Source organism: Mus caroli, chromosome 3 (genome assembly GCF_900094665.2).
Source record: "Mus caroli chromosome 3, CAROLI_EIJ_v1.1, whole genome shotgun sequence".
Classification (NCBI taxonomy): Eukaryota; Metazoa; Chordata; class Mammalia; order Rodentia; family Muridae; genus Mus; species Mus caroli.
This window is the reverse complement of record NC_034572.1, coordinates 29,139,217-29,156,077: the sequence shown is the minus strand read 5'-3', so window position 1 is coordinate 29,156,077 and position 16,861 is coordinate 29,139,217. Positions and strand designations below refer to the sequence as shown.

The 16,861-nt window shown below is 44.6% G+C and overlaps 1 protein-coding gene across 6 annotated transcripts in view; it reads right to left on the bottom strand.

The window, feature by feature from the left end:
- The window catches only part of LOC115030650, a 575,682-nt gene that overhangs the window by 452,764 nt on the left and 106,057 nt on the right, over positions 1-16,861 (bottom strand). The gene's annotated exons all lie outside the window — the stretch shown is intronic.

Genomic DNA, 16,861 nt, shown 5'->3' with positions numbered 1-16,861 from the left:
TTCCCATCCCTCTTCCCCTCCCCTTACTTACCCCCTCCCTCTACATCTCCCTCCCTCCTCTGTCTCACCTATATAATCAAAAACTAAAAATAAATCTTTTTTTAAAGGACACAGGAGATAATCTTATGAACTCTTATTGGCCTTAAAAGCAGTAGTGATTGGCCCTTATTTATATGCTACATGTGTGTGTATTGTTAATGATGTTGAGACAGTTTCACTGACTACCACTGAAGGCTGGGAAGGTACCAACTCAGTACTCTAAAGCTGGTAAGTAAAGGAACATCACCTGCATATCTCCCTACTTCTACAAGCTGTGTTTCAGGATAATTGGGAGTTGCTGTTTAGACATCTTTAAAGAGGAATTTAAGCTAATGCAAAAAGGATGATAAAATCACAAAATCATAACTGTCTTTTTGGTGCTGAATACCAAACCCAGGCCTTCATGCATGCTAGCCAAGTACCCACCACATAGAAGAACCCACACCTTGTGACTGAGACATAAAAAGTGCTCCCTGAAATCATGGCAGCAGCTTGAAGATCTGACGGGAAACTGTTGTGATCCGTGATGGGAAACCATGGGAAATGAGATTTTTTTTTTCTTAAAACAAATTTGACCTGGAATTTAATGAACTTTCTAATTCTAAGCATGGGACCAGAACCTCCACCATACATTTAGGAACAATATCAATATTAAGAAAATAAACAATGCTGTGAAGGTCCAACTAGCCCAATGCACAAAGTGGGAGACTCAGAGTGTGGACCTTATCATTTTTAGAATAAAAGCATCTTTCTGAGGTTAGATATATCACCACCCTTCATAAGGCTGACAGTAGCTTTTAATCACCTAATACCCAGTTTATACTCAGACTTCTTGATTGAATTACACGTAGTTTTAAAATTAGAATCCAGTGTCTATTCCTGCATTGATCAATTTTATTTTACTATCTTAGTATTTTAAAATATTTTTCCTGTTTTACTCTCCTTATCTTCCATGTCCCCGAATTTTGGAAAAACTGAGGATTAGAGAGGTTAACTGTATTTTTTTTTTTTGAGGCCTTATGGACAGGCAGAATGGGCTGGGATATAAGCTGCTACTTCAGGAAGCACTGTTTATATCTCAGTCAGGCTGACTTCCTAAAGGTTCCAGAACTTCTGCCAACAGCAGCACAGACTGGGGACCAAGTGTTCAAATGTCTGAGCCCACTGAAGCCATTTCTCACTGAAACAACCATAATCTACTCCCTAGTCACCTCATGATGCAAAATGTGTTTAGTCCAACTCTAGAAGTCTCCACAGTTCGTAACAGTCTCAACATCATTCAACAGTCCAAAGTCTTTCCTGAAACCCAGGGCAAGCTCTTAACTGTGAACCACTGTGCAATTTAAAGACACACTGCATATTCCCAATAAACAATGCCATGGAATATACTTTTCTGTATCATGGAACAGTGAGGTAAGACTGGACCAATGCAAGAACAAAACCCAGCAGAGCAAGCTCCAATCCTATAGATCCAAGTCCAATGTCTGAGAGTGTAGTTTCAAAGAGCTTAGATGGTTCTGTTCCTCCTGCGATGCCTAGATCTCTCTCTTGGGCTGGTTCTAGGCCTTGTATTTAGCTCTCCTTTGCAGATGCCTCATGAGCCCAGCACCTTTGATATCTTAGAGCGTTTACTGCAACCCAACCTCTATAGTCACAACTTCATACAATGGCATCTCAGGATCTCTGTTCCTGGGCTTGGGTAATGTCACACATTACCTGGCCTCAGTCGCTCTCCTAAACCAAGGGGGTAGGGGACAAGACCCTCCACAATCTCACATCTTTCTTCTTTCTAAAACCAGCACAATGTGGGCAACACTGCTAAGCAAGGCTGCCAACTTGAGCACACACAGCTCTTGGACCACTCACAGCTACAACAACTTCTTATACAGTTGATTTCTAGAAGCAATAAATAGCCTTGGCTGAGTGGGACTTTACCTCGGGGCACCTTGCTTCTCATTAGTGACAGTAATCTCTTTGACAGTTGGAGGCTCCTTTTCAGCACATGACCACCACCATTGTAAGGTTCCTGGTGCTCTTTCCTTTCTTAGCTGCACTGTTTTTATTTCTCTCTGCACCACCTGCTGCTTTTTATCATTACAGACCTGAGCTAATCAGCATTAGCCACACCATAGATGCTGTGCTATGTTGCCTTGAAATCTCTTCTGCCTCATGCAAATTCTCAGGACATGGGCAGAATATAGCCAGATTCTTTGCCAAAAATATCAAAGAATGCCCTGTGTCTCCATTGTTGATAGACCCCTGTTCTCCTCTAAAGCATCTGGAGCTTTCCTGCTGAGTTCTGCTGTCAGCATCAGCACTAGCCTCTTCCAGGTACATATAAGAATGACCCACTGAGCTCTGCTGACAGTACCCAGCAGCTTCTCCAATCTAAAATCCCAGCGTCTTGTGCACTCCTGCACAAAACAACATGGCCAGGTTCTCTGTAGCCATAGCCCATTTTCCTGTTAACAGTTTCTGTATTAGCTGCTTTTCTGTTGCTATAATAAAACAGCATAACCAAAAGCAAGTCAGGGAAGAAAGAAATGTGTTTTGGCTTACAGTTCCAAGGGAAAAGAGCCCACCATGGTAGGGAAGCCATGACATGACATGACATGACATGACATGACATGACATGGGCAGGAACGGGAAGCTGACCGGTCACAATTTTATACACTCAAAGGAAGTAGAGAGAACAACAGGAAGTGAGGCTCTAAACCCTTAGAGCCTGCCGCGACTGATGTACCTCCTCTAGATCCCCTAGCTTCCCCCAGACAGTACCACCAAACAACCAGGCACTAATTGTTCAAATACATGACCCACTGGGAGCACTACTCATTCAAATCTCATCACTGGAGAATAAAAGCAGTCATCTTATTTTCTCAAGGAGACTTTAAGTTTCTATAACTACTTCTCTACCATTTATCATCTCTATATTACTATATTCAGAATGCAAGCAACCATTTTGGAATCAGAAACGCCTTGGTTTGCTGAGTAATGGTGACACACACCTTAAATCCCAGCACTCAGGAGGCAGAGGAAGGCAGATCTCATGAGTTTGAGGCCAGCCTGGTCTACAGAGCAAATTCCAGGACAGCTAAGGCTATACAGAAAAATCATATCTTCAATGTCAGCCCCCTTAAAAAAGTCTTGATTTTGGTCAAGACCTATCTTAATTAGCTGTAAAACCTCAAGTGTGATAACTAGTGACTGTGGGCTTTACTTTCCCATCTATAAAATGGGCAGAGTAGTCTCCAGCTCCGTTCTACACTAAAGATCTAATAATGGGTCAGGTGGCCTCTCCTTTGCTTTGCTTTTCTCTCTCTCTCTCCATAGCAGAAGCATTTCCTTTGTCAAGTGCTACTGTCTGGTGTTGGGAATTGGTTCAAATGCTTTGAATTAATCCAGTCCCTAAAATTTGGAATCTGTGAACACTAAAGGTCCTTGTTCCCAGTTGGGTTTTGATCAATCAATAAAGAGCCGATGGTCAATGGCTGAGCAGGTAGACTGAGGCAGAACCTTTGGATTACAGGTGGGGGCTAGGAACTTGAAGGAAGAAAGGAGAATTGCCAGGATTCAGAGGGAGACAGGTCAGATTTAGAGCTGCAGAAGAGAAAGCCAACCAGCCATGTAAGAATTCGGGTAAGTGGCCACTGGCCACTTCTCTGATTGGGCCTGGGGGTAGCAGGGGAGAGTCTAGGCATCTCAGGAGTACTGGATCGGAGCATTTGCCAGTAGGGGAAGGTTAAGGAGTGTCCAGCCTTTGAATTAGTCACGGCATGTCAAAAATTAACTGGGGTGTGTGTGTGTGTGTGTGTGTGTGTGTGTGTGTGTGTGCGTGTGTGTGTGGTGTTTCCTTTGTGAATCCAGATTGCTCCCTGCGAGCGTGCAACCCACCAGGAACCAAAGCAGTGTAGCTAACTACTGCTACAGTCTGGCCTTGTCCAGAACAGCTTCAAATTTCTGCTTATATTGACTTAAAATGAAAAGCTAGAAACAGCTGTCTGTCAGCGAGTCCCTCTTTCTCCATGCTTACTTTCTGCGCACACTGGATAACAAGGTCATCCCTCCCTCCTTGTCCCTAGAGATATGCCTTAAAGCGTCACTGGAGAATGGAAGCAGAACACCATGCCCGTTTGTGCCTGGCAGCCCTGCACACAGCAGCAGCCCCAGGAGCTGACGTGCTCACTGGCATTGTGCCTGTGCTTTTTGAAGCATTTTACCGTAACAAAAACACTAAGAGGTACTGTGAACGTCTGGCGGGTCTAACGGCTACGGGTGATGGACAGACGGGTTGGTAGTGTATCTAACAGATATGCTAAGAGCATCAGATTAGTGTTACAGGGATCGAAGAGAAGTAGATTGCATTATAAAATTAGAAATAGCACCCAAATTAGAGCTTTTAAATTGCCTATCTCTGGAATTATTCAGCTTAATATTTTATGATCACGGTTGACTGCAGAAACTGAAACCACACAGGATAAAAAGCACAAATAAAGGAAGAGCTTTGTATGTTGTGCTTCCTGCAGGAAAGCGAACTCATTCCACCACAGTGTACCTCATATCACAAAAAACTGTTCTTTCGTAATGAAGCATTCTTTGGCCAATCCACGGCTTTCTGAACATGCCATTATAGACCTTCCAGGGTAATGCAGCTTTATTATTTTATCTTAGGACTCTGATTTAAACCCTAAGTATTTGAAGGAGATTGACAGGTCATTACAGCCACTGACCAACTACATACCTGGATTAGGATCAGAACTGTATCTACAGACCCATGACAGAATCTGACCAAGAGCCACCGTAAAGCCCAGCTATCCAGAGAGCACAGCCTATGCACTGTGCTGCTGTGTCTCACAGTCTGAGATGTGTACGGGCCCTCTCTCACTCAGAAAGAAAGGATCTATTTTCTCACTAAATCCTTCAAATGTGGGAACAGTTCTTGCCACCCTATCCCCTCTGTGAGCATAAAAATGTCACACATGGACCCAAACCCAAGTCATAACCACTGGGATTCCTTGCTCTCTGACAGTTAACACCACTGCGCACACACAGTCTGTCTGTCCATTTACAGAGTGAGATTCGAGTGCAGGTTTTGTCTCTGGAATTAGAAGAGCCATTGTTATCAGACCAAAACACGTCCTATACATTTGCTCTCTACTTTGGCCTCAGATCGGCTTCTCCTGTCTTCCCACACACCTCTGCCTTCCCATGTGGAACTGACCCTCTCCCTTCCCAGAGAAACCTCGAGAAGTCTAAGAATGACAGTCATTTCTCTGTCCCCATTTCTGACTAGAGAACAGATCTTTCCTAAAAGCTTGGGAATGAGGAGCTAAAATCCCAGAGCCCTGAGGACCTGTGGTGGCCAGAAGTCCCTCTCTAAGTAGTGGTTGCTTACTGCATTCTCTCTGTCACTCTGATTAGTCATTAAATAAGTATGACAGGAAGTAAAAATCCTGCCATTTCAGACCACTGAATAAGAACGTGAGACAATGGTATAAAACCTGAATTGTTTTGAATTTTTCATGTCAGGCTGAGATGTTTCGTTTTTCCTTGTATTCATTTAATTATAGTTAACTAGGCAGGAATGGCCCAGCTAATTGTATTTTCTTCTCATTTTTAAAAGTTGAGCGTCCGTGAGCCATGTATTTTAACCTCTGTTTAACCAGAAACAAATCCCAAATAAAATGAGGTACAGAAAAAAATACATAGTGTTCTTCTAATTAAACTCCACGCCAGCCCTCTTTGAAAATGCCTAAATATTAAGGGTAAAAAAATCAACCAACCCTAGAAATGTAAGAAATGCAGATTTAATAACAGTTAATTACTAGCAGGTGTATTAGTGCCTCTGTGAAACACTCCTTTTATCTCCCTTTCAAGTTCCAAAGCGACCATGAAAGCAGTATCGTGGATAATGAAATACAGGAATTAATTCTTGATTTCACTGAGGTCTTGGACCGAGATGTCCTCGCTGACAAGAAGAAATGAACAGTAGTGAACAACTGGAATTCTCTCAAGATGACACATTCATGTAAAGTAAAACAAAAACAGGAAGAAGAAAAAAAAAGACTACAGTTGGTATGCCAAGTCTGCCTCTGTAGGAGAATTTCCTCCTGGGATTCTTAGAATCACTGAAGGGCAACTTGACTGCCAACAGAGGTGCCAGGAGGTCCCTGAGTCACCTCACACATGGCTGACTTGCTCCATCCCAGCCACTGTCACATTCTGGCCACAGAGAAAGGAAGCTGCAGAGAGTGTTAGATAAAAGGGCTAGAGAGGCATATTGCTTCCACGCAACAGCGATCACACCCGTACCACAATGCAGGCACCTAATCTGGATTGTAAGGAAAACAGTCCGTGCCCTTCATCTTCTTGAAAAACTCAAGAGCTAAACTGGGTCCGAGATGAAAACCTTTGTAAGTACAAGCACGGCATCACCTAGCAAGAGAAGTCTCCCTTGCTTTGGGAAGTAAGAGAGGCAAAGAGTGAAGTTTCCCAGGGGAGCACTGGAGAAAAAAATCACAAGATCGTCACTTGGGGTTATGTGGGGTGAAGTGATGGCTCGGGTGTGAGAGACAGGAACTCTGCATGCTTCCTGTGAGGATGGGAGGTAGAGATTGTCCTGTGACCCCCACATACTTTGAACATCTTTGCAGTTTTTAAACCAGAAAACAGCCATCCAGCTTCAAGACTGAGCACCCACATGTAAGCTCTTATGGAAGCCAGGGCCTGTCTTCCATGTTCCCCTAAGACATGGTCATATCACTTCACTTGAAGACAGTCCACCCTCAAGCCCACCCATTAAGCCCACCATTTAATGTTAACGCTAAGTACAAACACAGAGGAGGGTATGCATCTGCGCTTCCCTTTTCCCTTGCTTTGTGTCAGTTATTAGAGACACCATACTTCTGGAAGGCAATAAGTAGAGTCCTTTTTGGAGCTTGGCTCCACAGGCAGTGAGAACACAGCAGCTCCTCTATGTGGTCCTTTATTGGAGTGTTCCGGCTCCACTGGCAAATCTTGGGCCAGGCTGGGGGTGGATGGGTTCACACAGCTTCTCTGGATATCATTAGCTGTTTCCAGACCTATTGCTCTGCACACTACCAGCATCTCTCACTACCCGCCTGTCTTACTCCATCCTGGAAGCAGGAGGAACTCAGAGTAGGTCAGGAGGAAGAGCTATTTGTCTTGGTACCTTTGCACTGGATAATTGCAGTTGACAAACACATAGTATTACATTATGCCCAGGTGGCTCTGTCCTCCCCATCATTCTAGCGGCTCTGGACATGGTGACTGGATTTGACTCCAAGATTCTCAAAATGCATTTCATAGGGATAAGACCCCTTGGCTGCTCCTTGAAAAGAAGACTCCACAGTCAATAACTTCCAGAGTATGATATGCCCCATATCAGGAGGGACTTCATAACCTCATACAAAACTGTGGAGGAAAAGAGAGAAGAGAAACTGCAGAACTCATTTAGTTTCCTGCGTCCCAAGTCTAATATCAGCACACCCTTCTCTCCACGATTCCATGCGGCATTAGAATTCTACAAAATTCTCTTGTGTGCTTCTGAGCCTGGATCACTCAGGTTGTTAGATTATAATCTACATACAGAGAGAGACAGAGACAGAGACAGAGACAGAGACAGAGACAGAGACAGAGAGAGAGAGAGAGAGAGAGAGAGAGAGAGAGAAACTGAAACTAGGGGCATGGTTTTCAGGGATGCTGCACAGACGTCCATTCCTGTCAGGAGAATGACCTAAAGGTACACTGCTTGAACTCCCTTCTCAACGCCAGAACCATTTGCAATGAATAACCTGAGCTGTGAACACAATTCTCTGTCTGTGCGTATAGAACATCTGAGGGTGTTTTAAGGCTATTAGATGGTGAAATGGATGGGTAACGGTGGTTTGGTTTGAATTTTTACCCCTTTGGGACATTTACAGAGTTGCATAAAGTCTTTAATATGAGGGTATGTTTTTTTAAAAAAAAAATTATAGGAGCCAAAAATCTGTTCATTCTGCTAAGTGTTCAGTGACACCATCCATGCACATCTAGGCCATTCCTGCTGCCATTAATCATCCCTGTCTTCTGTCAAAGGCCCCAAATCTTCAGGATGAGAGCCAACCATTGCCCCACAGTAATTTTAGAGTTGTCTCTCAAGCAGAGCGCCACAGAGCCAAACCGATACGTTTTCTGACAGGAAAGGCAGCACATTGTGTCCTTGAAGCTGCTGTATAAATCCAATCAAGGTCAGATGACATGGAAGGAGAGTCCTTCAGCACTCTTAGGGGAACAGCCCAAGCCATGCAGCAAAGGTGGTCGGATGGCTGAGCACTGGCTCAGGAAAGTGACCTTTGTGCTAGAAGAATGGTCCCCAATACTAGGTGTATGCCATGCTCTGGAATGGTCCTGGTGTATGCCATGCTCTGGAATGGTCCTGGCCAGAGTTCTCTGTTGTCATCCCATGTTTCTTGGAAATGATTCTGTCCACCTTGACTGTTTGCTGAAGGTGAGGCATTTGAAAGAAATCTAGAGCTAATTATTCTTTGGAAATGAGAACAAAGATAACTCTTCCCTCAACTTTCCCTAAGAGTATGGAGCAGGGAGCTCTGTGGCTCTACTGTCTTGCACAGGGAATCCCCTAGCTTTCTAGCCATGAAGAGAGTGATCATTGACAGGCCCGTGCCACAAAATATATCCAAGCCACATCCCAGAGATGTCCCTGAGGATGTCCCTGGATAAATAGCCAGTCAAGTTCCATGACTGAAATGACTTTAAATTAGTATGCAAGGGCTGAGGTGGCCTGCCGCTCTCTGGAGGTCATCAGGGCAGTTTCTCATGGACCAGTTAGAGGAACAGAGTCAGAAAGTCTGACTCTGCATCCAGAACCAGCAGGGGTGAGTGATGGGGTACCAGTCTATTTCCAACAGAGAGGTTCTGCAGAGAGCACCAACCCCTCTGACATCCTCTGACAATAGCTGATGTGTGGTGGTGCAGGGTGTGTGTGCTCGGGCTTTAACTCACACCTACACCACAGAAGCAAGGAGAGACAAGAACTCATTCGTACGGACACCCAAGCTGGAAGATGAGCAGAAAGCCAGGTCATTCGATACTTGCAGGCATCCATTGCTGAAATCAGCACCAGCTTCCACATCCAAGTCAGAACACACCAGCAAGAGAAAGCTTTACCTCCTCAGCCTGACTCCAGAAGCTATTCCCTGCCTAGCTGATTCCTCATCAGAACATTGTCCTACCAGGGCAAGCACTTGGAAGGGCTTTCCCGGAATTGTCCCTAAGGCCCCACAAAGAAGTTTCTACTGCCACTGACTGCCCTAGCAATCTCTTACTACCAGTCTCTCCCAGGATTCTCCTGACCCTAAGATCCCTTACACGACTCATTTCCTTTGTTTGGAAAGCAGCTTTCTCTACATAATGTATAAGTCCTTATTCTACTCATGATTCCCTACAAAACGGAAGTAGCTTACTTATGAGTAGATTGACACTTTTAACACAGCTGCTCCCCAAACTTCATGTAAAGAATGAGAGCCTTAGATACCCTAGATATACCATGGGTGTTGGCTTTCAGTGGCCTTGTGAACACAACTAGCTCTGGGTTCTCGAGACTATCCAAAGCAGCACGCACCCTAAGGCTCTGTGCCAGACTCACAGCAGCTCCCAGCTCCCAGCTCCCAGCTCCCAGCTCCCAGCTCCCAGCTCCCAGCTCCCAGCTCCCAGCTCCCAGCTCCCAGCTCCCAGCTCCCAGCTCCCAGCTCCCAGCTCCCAGCTCCCAGCTCCCAGCTCCCAGCTCCCAGCCTCAGCCCTCTAGCACTATAACTCTGCCTGTGTGAGTCTGTTGTTTGGAAAAGGAGTCTAGCCCATGTCACCTGCTTTCCTCCTGTTTTGTAGCACCCCTAGACTCTCCCATCTGTGACTACATCTGCGAATAAATTAAACCCAGTTTACTTTCGCCTTACTTGTAACGACTGCTTAAGGACAGGCCCTCCCTCAGACAACCGGGTTCTGTAGTGCCCTGCCTGTTCACAAGATGCATTGACAAGCTGACCACTCACCCACACCCTCCTTTCCAACTGTGACAGAAGACCTGGGAATCATCCACTGCTTCAATTCCAACTCCTTTTGAAAGTAATCACACGCAGAGGTGGAGCTAGTTCTGAAGCAGAAACACCAGTGTCAAGACTTTCTGACTGTTCCTCCAACTGGTCCATGAGAAACTGCCCTGATGACCTCCAGAGAGCGGCAGGCCACCTCAGCCCTTGCATACTAATTTAAAGTCATTTCAGTCATGGAACTTGACTGGCTATTTACACACACACACACACACACACACACACAAACACACCCCTGCTCCACCCTATTCTTCCCTGTTGGCTTCCAACATTCAAACATCATACTCTACTAGTTCTGCACCTATGTGGCACCCGCACCAGCCCAGGTTCCCATTCTCTGTCACCATCATTTCTTACCTATGTGACTCAAGACTCCTGGTCAACCTTTGTTTTCTAGCCTCATCCTTGCTCTCTCTAACCGTGGTAATCTTTGTAAAATACAAATACGTCTATGTCTCCCTTCATTCCGAATGCACAGGCCTCTGTTCCCTTTAGGATAAAGGTCTCGTTCATGAGGACACCCTGTCATGCTTTAGGCTGTTTGTCAATGTTTGTCCTCATTCTCCTCTCCCTCAATAGTCTGTGCTGAGTGTGTCACATTCTGTCATTTCTGGGACTTCACATGTCCTTCTCAAGTCAAAATATTCTCTGTCTTCACTCAGCCATCATGTGTATCAGGGTGAGCACCACCTTTTCCAAGAAGCCTCCCCTGAGCTCTCCTCATGAACTTCCTGGCCTGAGTGGGTGCACTGTCCCTATTATCCTGCTTAATAGGAGCTTAAAAACTCTGTAGAGTTGAACCCTCTGTGATGTAACATTCATAAACACCCTTTACCCCCAGCAGACTAAAGATGTTCACTCAATCGCTTGCCTTCAGTTTACGGCAGATTATTTGCATGAAATAATGCTCAGTAAAAAAACTTTTGGTGGGTTAATAGGGGGTTGAAGCCTCCCAGAGTTTTTTGTAATGATCATTGTAGCCTCGAGAGGCCAGGCTGGTTAGGTTCGGTCTAAGCTCCGTGCCTTTCCACAGGCAGTGAGTCTGACGGACGAGTGTTTTCTCATCATGTCTTTGGGACTACCGTAAGTCAAGGGTAGACACTGTGTTGAGGCTATATGTTCTAGAGGATGTTGCCAGTTGCAAAATCTGGGTAGAGTATTAAATGAATTACATATCTTGACTTTTGCTAATTATCCATAATTCTGGGGTGGGGGAGTTGCAATAATTTTTCTTCTCTAAAGTATACCCAATTTGAAAATTTCCTGGCGAGCACTGAATCCGGAAGCAACCTGGGTCAGGGTAAGGAGGGCACCCTCCCTGAGCTCTCTGCTTTATATAAAGGGCCACGTAAGGGGCTAGGTCAGTAAGGTGCTTGCTCTGCAAACGGGAGGACTGGAGTTCAGATCCCCTTGCACCCACTTGAAAAGCCAGACACAATATGCATCTATAACCCTAGCCTTGGGGTGGCAGAGAGGGGAAGATTCCTGGGCCTTGCAGACCAACCAGTCTAGCCAAATCTGTAGGCTCCAGGATCCCTAAGAGACTATCTCAAAACACAAGGTGGAAAGTGACTGAGAGAAGTACCTAGCCTTCACCTTTAGCCTTCACACTCATGTTCACACAAGTACATGTGAGTCTGAGCACCCATGTACACACACACACACACACACACACGAACACAAGTACATGTAAGCCTGTACACTGCTCTCATGTACACACACATACATGTACACAAAAGTACATGTGAGCCTGAGCACTCATGTGTATACAAACACACACACACACACACACACACCACCCTTACAAGGGTCATTTAATGATTCAACAAGGATAAGTCCCCTAAAATGCTGCAGGGCACAGATTTGCCCTGATTTTTAGCTATACTTGATACAATTCAATACCTCGGTAAGGCTGAAGAGCAGTAGCTGAATCGTGTAAAGTACTTATCAAGTAATTATGCTATTAAAATGACACCCGTCAGTCAGTACACACATTGTCTTTGTCTCTGAATTCTTTGTCTCCTCTGTTTTATTAGTCAAAACACTATTTTCAGCACCGTCCTCATGAACGAAGAAATCTATATTTAAATAACGTTATTAGGCAGTAAGATAAGCCTCCAAGGGGGAGTCAGAGGAACCTGGGTGCACCCTGGCATCTGGCTTCTGTGACAAAGATCCAAGCTTCATGCTTTCTAACCCACTTTCCCCATCACCAAAGCTTGGTACTTCTCATTGCTCACAATTCAAACCTGTCAAGAACATATGGGCAGGAAAGCACTGGCTATCCACGTGGAGCCAAATCACTAATATAATTGTTTAATTAACTGGCATTTTGAAAGTAACTTATAGTCTTTTCAACTTAATTCAGAAACATTCAGAGTTCTTATTTCCGACCAAATGTGAATTTCGGGAAGTTGTAAGTATGTTTACAAGAAATAAAATAACTAAAAAAAAATTTTTAATTATACTTTTATATTGCTCAATCATACTGCTAAGTTAGTTAGAGTTAGAAGGATTCTGGAGGAGACGTGGCTAACAATACTAAGACACCACTTCTCCAGGGAAAAGAACCATGGCTATTGTGGTAGTCTGAGTATGCTTGATCCATGGGAAGTGGCACTATTAGAAGGGGTAGCCTTGTTGGAGTGGGTGTGGCTTTGTTGGAGGAAATGTCCTCAAGCTCCACCCATTGTGGAAAAGTGCCTTCTCCTGGCAGTGTCTTGGCTGCCTTCAGATCAAGATGCAGAACTCTCAGCTCCTCTTCCAGCACCAAGTCTGCCTACACAATGCCATGCTTCCTACCATGATGATAATGGACTGAACCTCTGAAACTATGAACCAGCCCCAATTAAATATTTGCTCTTGTAAGAGTTGTTTTGGTCATGGTGTCTCTTCACAGCAATGAAATCCTGAGACAGCTGTGTTCATCAGTCATATAGTGAGCATTTGCAACTATTTGAAATATTGACACGCCTACAAGGACAGCTATTAGAAATGCAGGAGACTAGGATGAGGAGCCAGTCAGTAAAGTGTCTATCACAAAACAGAAGGTCTGGACTTCAGATCCCTAGCACCCAAATAAGAAGCCAGGTACCCATAATCCCATTGCTGGAGAGACTGAGGCAGATGGAAGCCTGGAGCTTGCTGGCAGCTTGTTTGCCAGATCAGCGACTCCCAGGCTCAGTGAGAGACTCCATCACAGAGCACATAGGTGAGAAGCAACTGAGGATACCTCCACATGTGGACACACACACACACACACACACACACACACACACACACGTACATAACCATAGGCTACATACACACCAAAGTCTGCAAAAGAGCAAGAGCTAAAATTAAAAATAAAGAGAGAATTTGGAGAAAAGCAACAAGAAAGGGAAAGAAGTTTATTCAGCCCTAAGTTTCAGAAGAGAGAACACTGATTTTTTTTTTTACAGCCCAAATAAGCAAAAGATTCATAAAACATGCAAAAGATGTGCACACTAACCTACTCAGAAGATGTTATGTGAGTTTCCTAAAAGAAAAAAGTTCTACCTTGCTTCAGAAGTGTGGGTTATAATTATTAGGACAGATAAGGACCATAAAAACCCATCCAGTTTTCCCAAGAGGAAGCCATTAGGACCTCGGGGTCAGCAGGAGTTGAGTGCAGAGTACAAGAAGAAATTACTCAGCAGAGGATCAAGGAGGAAGGTGGAGGTAAGGCAGTGTGAATGAGGACCTGCTGGGGCCGAGACAGACAGATGAGAAGGTCTTCTGTTGAACAATAGGGAAAAGTTAATAGATTTGGGAGAAGTAAAAAAGGAAGGGAGAATTTCAGAGCAAAGTAACAAGGAAAAAGGAAGAAGTTTATTCAGCCCTAGGTTGCAGAAGAGAGAATGCTGGAAATGGCATAGGACAAGCAAGGCAGCGTGGATTAATAAGACAAAAGAAGAAGCCATAAGAAATAAAGAGAACCTGAAAAGCTGGGAATATGAACCAGATGTGGAGCACTTCCTAGTGTATATGTGTGTCTGTGCTAGCTTCAATCCAAAAGAGATTGTGGGGTGGGGGTTGGGTGACACATGCGGGAGAATCAGGACAGTAAGATCTTAAGCACTGGGGAAGGAACTAAAAACTAAATCTGCAAAGTTTCAAAAGTAGAGGATGCTGCGGTTGGTGGTGAGCTAACAGAAAGCGAACAGCAACAGACTAGGACTGAATTATTGCTCAGCATCACAAGTAGGGAGACTGGGTGCAAGGTGCACCTCCCTGGGAGCAGACTGGGGACCCCAGGATAAAGCCAGGAAGCACACACAGACAAGGGGAGCTAGTTCCAGCATGGAAAGAGGGTTCATTGGTTGTAAACAGGGAAGGGATGGGGCTGTGGAGGGAAGAACAGGGATTAAGTTGTCCTTAAACACACAGTTGTTGAATTTAATTTACCCCGATAAAGTCATTTCAAAACAAGGGGAAATTTAATATGACTTTTCAAGGGTTTGCTCTCTAACACAGTCTACCCACATTCATGAGTACTGCACCCCACAATGGTGTGTAATTTCACCTGGCACCCCTAAGTACCGCCAGCATTTCTCCAGCATGAGGGGTTCCACACTCGCTACTCCCTCTCCACCTCTCTGACTTTATTTGTCATTCATTCTTAAGGCTTCCTTCAGAAACTCAAGCTGTGACAGGATTCAACCCCTGAGGACACCCAATCTTGCTTTATTATAAACTTCTGACAGCCTGCTGCTTTCTTTTCCTATTTTATTTTATTTTATTTATTTATTTATTTATTTATTTATTTTTGCTTTTCTTGTGTGTGCCATGTTTAAGTCCATGTTCACATGTACATGTATATGACAGTGCACATGTCTACACATATATGTAGAAGCCAGAGGCAGACTAAGGTTATTTGAAGAAGAATGGCCCCCATAGGCTTGTGTATTTAAATGCTTAGTCATCAGGGAGTTGCAGCATTTGAAAGGATTAGAAGGATCAGGAGGAGTGCTGGCATTGAAGGGAGTGTGTCTCTGGGAGTGGGCTTTGAGGGTTTAAAAATCCATGCCAAGCCGGGAGTCTCACTCTGCCTATATCACAATATAGCTCTTAGCTACTGATCCAGCACCTGCCTGCATTCTGCCATGTTCCCTGCTATGACTGATACTGCAAGCAAGTGCTCAATTAAATGTTTTCTTTTAAAAGAGTTTCCTTGGGCCTGGTGTCTCTTCACAGCAACAGAACAGTAACCAAGATATTGACATTAGATATCTTTTTCAGTCACTGTCCACCTATACTCTTTTGAAAGACAGGCTGTCTCACTAAATCTTGACCTCAGTGGTTGGCTAGATAGTTACCCAGGATCCTCCGTTCTCTTCACCTCCAGCACTGAGATTACAAGTGTGCTTGCTGCTGTACCAAACATCTTTACATGAGTGCTAGAGATGGAACTCAGAGCCTCACACTTGTGGAACAAGCACCTTACTAGCAGTTACCTCTCCAGCCCTGACCTTGAGCTCACTGTAGCTGGGGATTCATACGAATAGCCACTGCTATTTCCTGACTTTGGATGAAACGTGATGAGATGCTCCAAGTCTTGCCACTTGACTTCCTCAGCAGAGTGGACTGACTACACCATGAACTGTGAGCCGAAAGCAACCCATTCCCTCTTAAGTTGCTTTTTCCTGGGTGGTTTGTTGTTGTTGTTGTTGTTTTGTTTTTTGTTTTTTGGTTTTTGTTTTTTGTTTTTTATCACAGGATGGTGTATGTTCATTAGCCACTATGCACCTCTGTAGTGGTCCTTACACATGTACAAACAGATTATCTTTATAAGAATCAATGGGGAGCTTGCTATTTTACAGATAGAGAATCATAGGTGCTTTTCACTTCTTCTTGAACACAATCTTCCTTGGGGTTTTAAGATATCCAAAATATTCAAATAACATTAAATATGCACAAACATACACAGTAATAAACACAATTCCTCTCACCTAACTCTCCACACACCTTTGCCAGCTGTGATGGTTTGTATATGCTTGGCCCAGGGAGTAGCACTATTTGGGGAGGGTGGCCCTGTTGGAGTAGGTGTGTCATTGTGGGTGTGGGCTTCAAGACCCTCATCCTAGCTGCCTGGAAGTCAGTCTTCCACCAGCTGCCTTCAGATGAGGATATAGAACTCTCAGCTCCTCCTGCACCATGTCTGCCTGGATGCTGCCATGCTCCTGCCTTGATGATAATGGACTGAACTTCTGAACCTGTAAGCCAGCCCCAATTAAATATTGTCCTTATAATGTTGCCTTGGTCATGGTGTCTGTTCACAGCAGTAAAACCCAAACTAAGTCACCAGTGCACCATGACAAGCTTAGCCCATTCTGTCCACATCCTCTCCTCTGGTTCTCTGGGTCATCTCATGCACACCTCAGTCACTCAGTCACTGGGTGGATAGAACCTTAGGCTCTGGCCTGACAGTTCCAGTGACACCCAACTGGGAAACACTGGTCAGTTCCTTAAACAGTGCTGCCTCACTTGCAATATAGCTGCTGCCTGCTCTAAAATCTATTGATTAGAAAGTCTTTGCCGATGGCCTAGTCGGCCATCACTGGAAAGAGAGGCCCATTGGGCACGCAAACTTTATATGCCCCAGTACAGGGGAACGCCAGGGCCAAAAAGTGGGAGTGGGTGGGTAGGGGAGTGGGTGGGAGGGTATGGGGGACTTT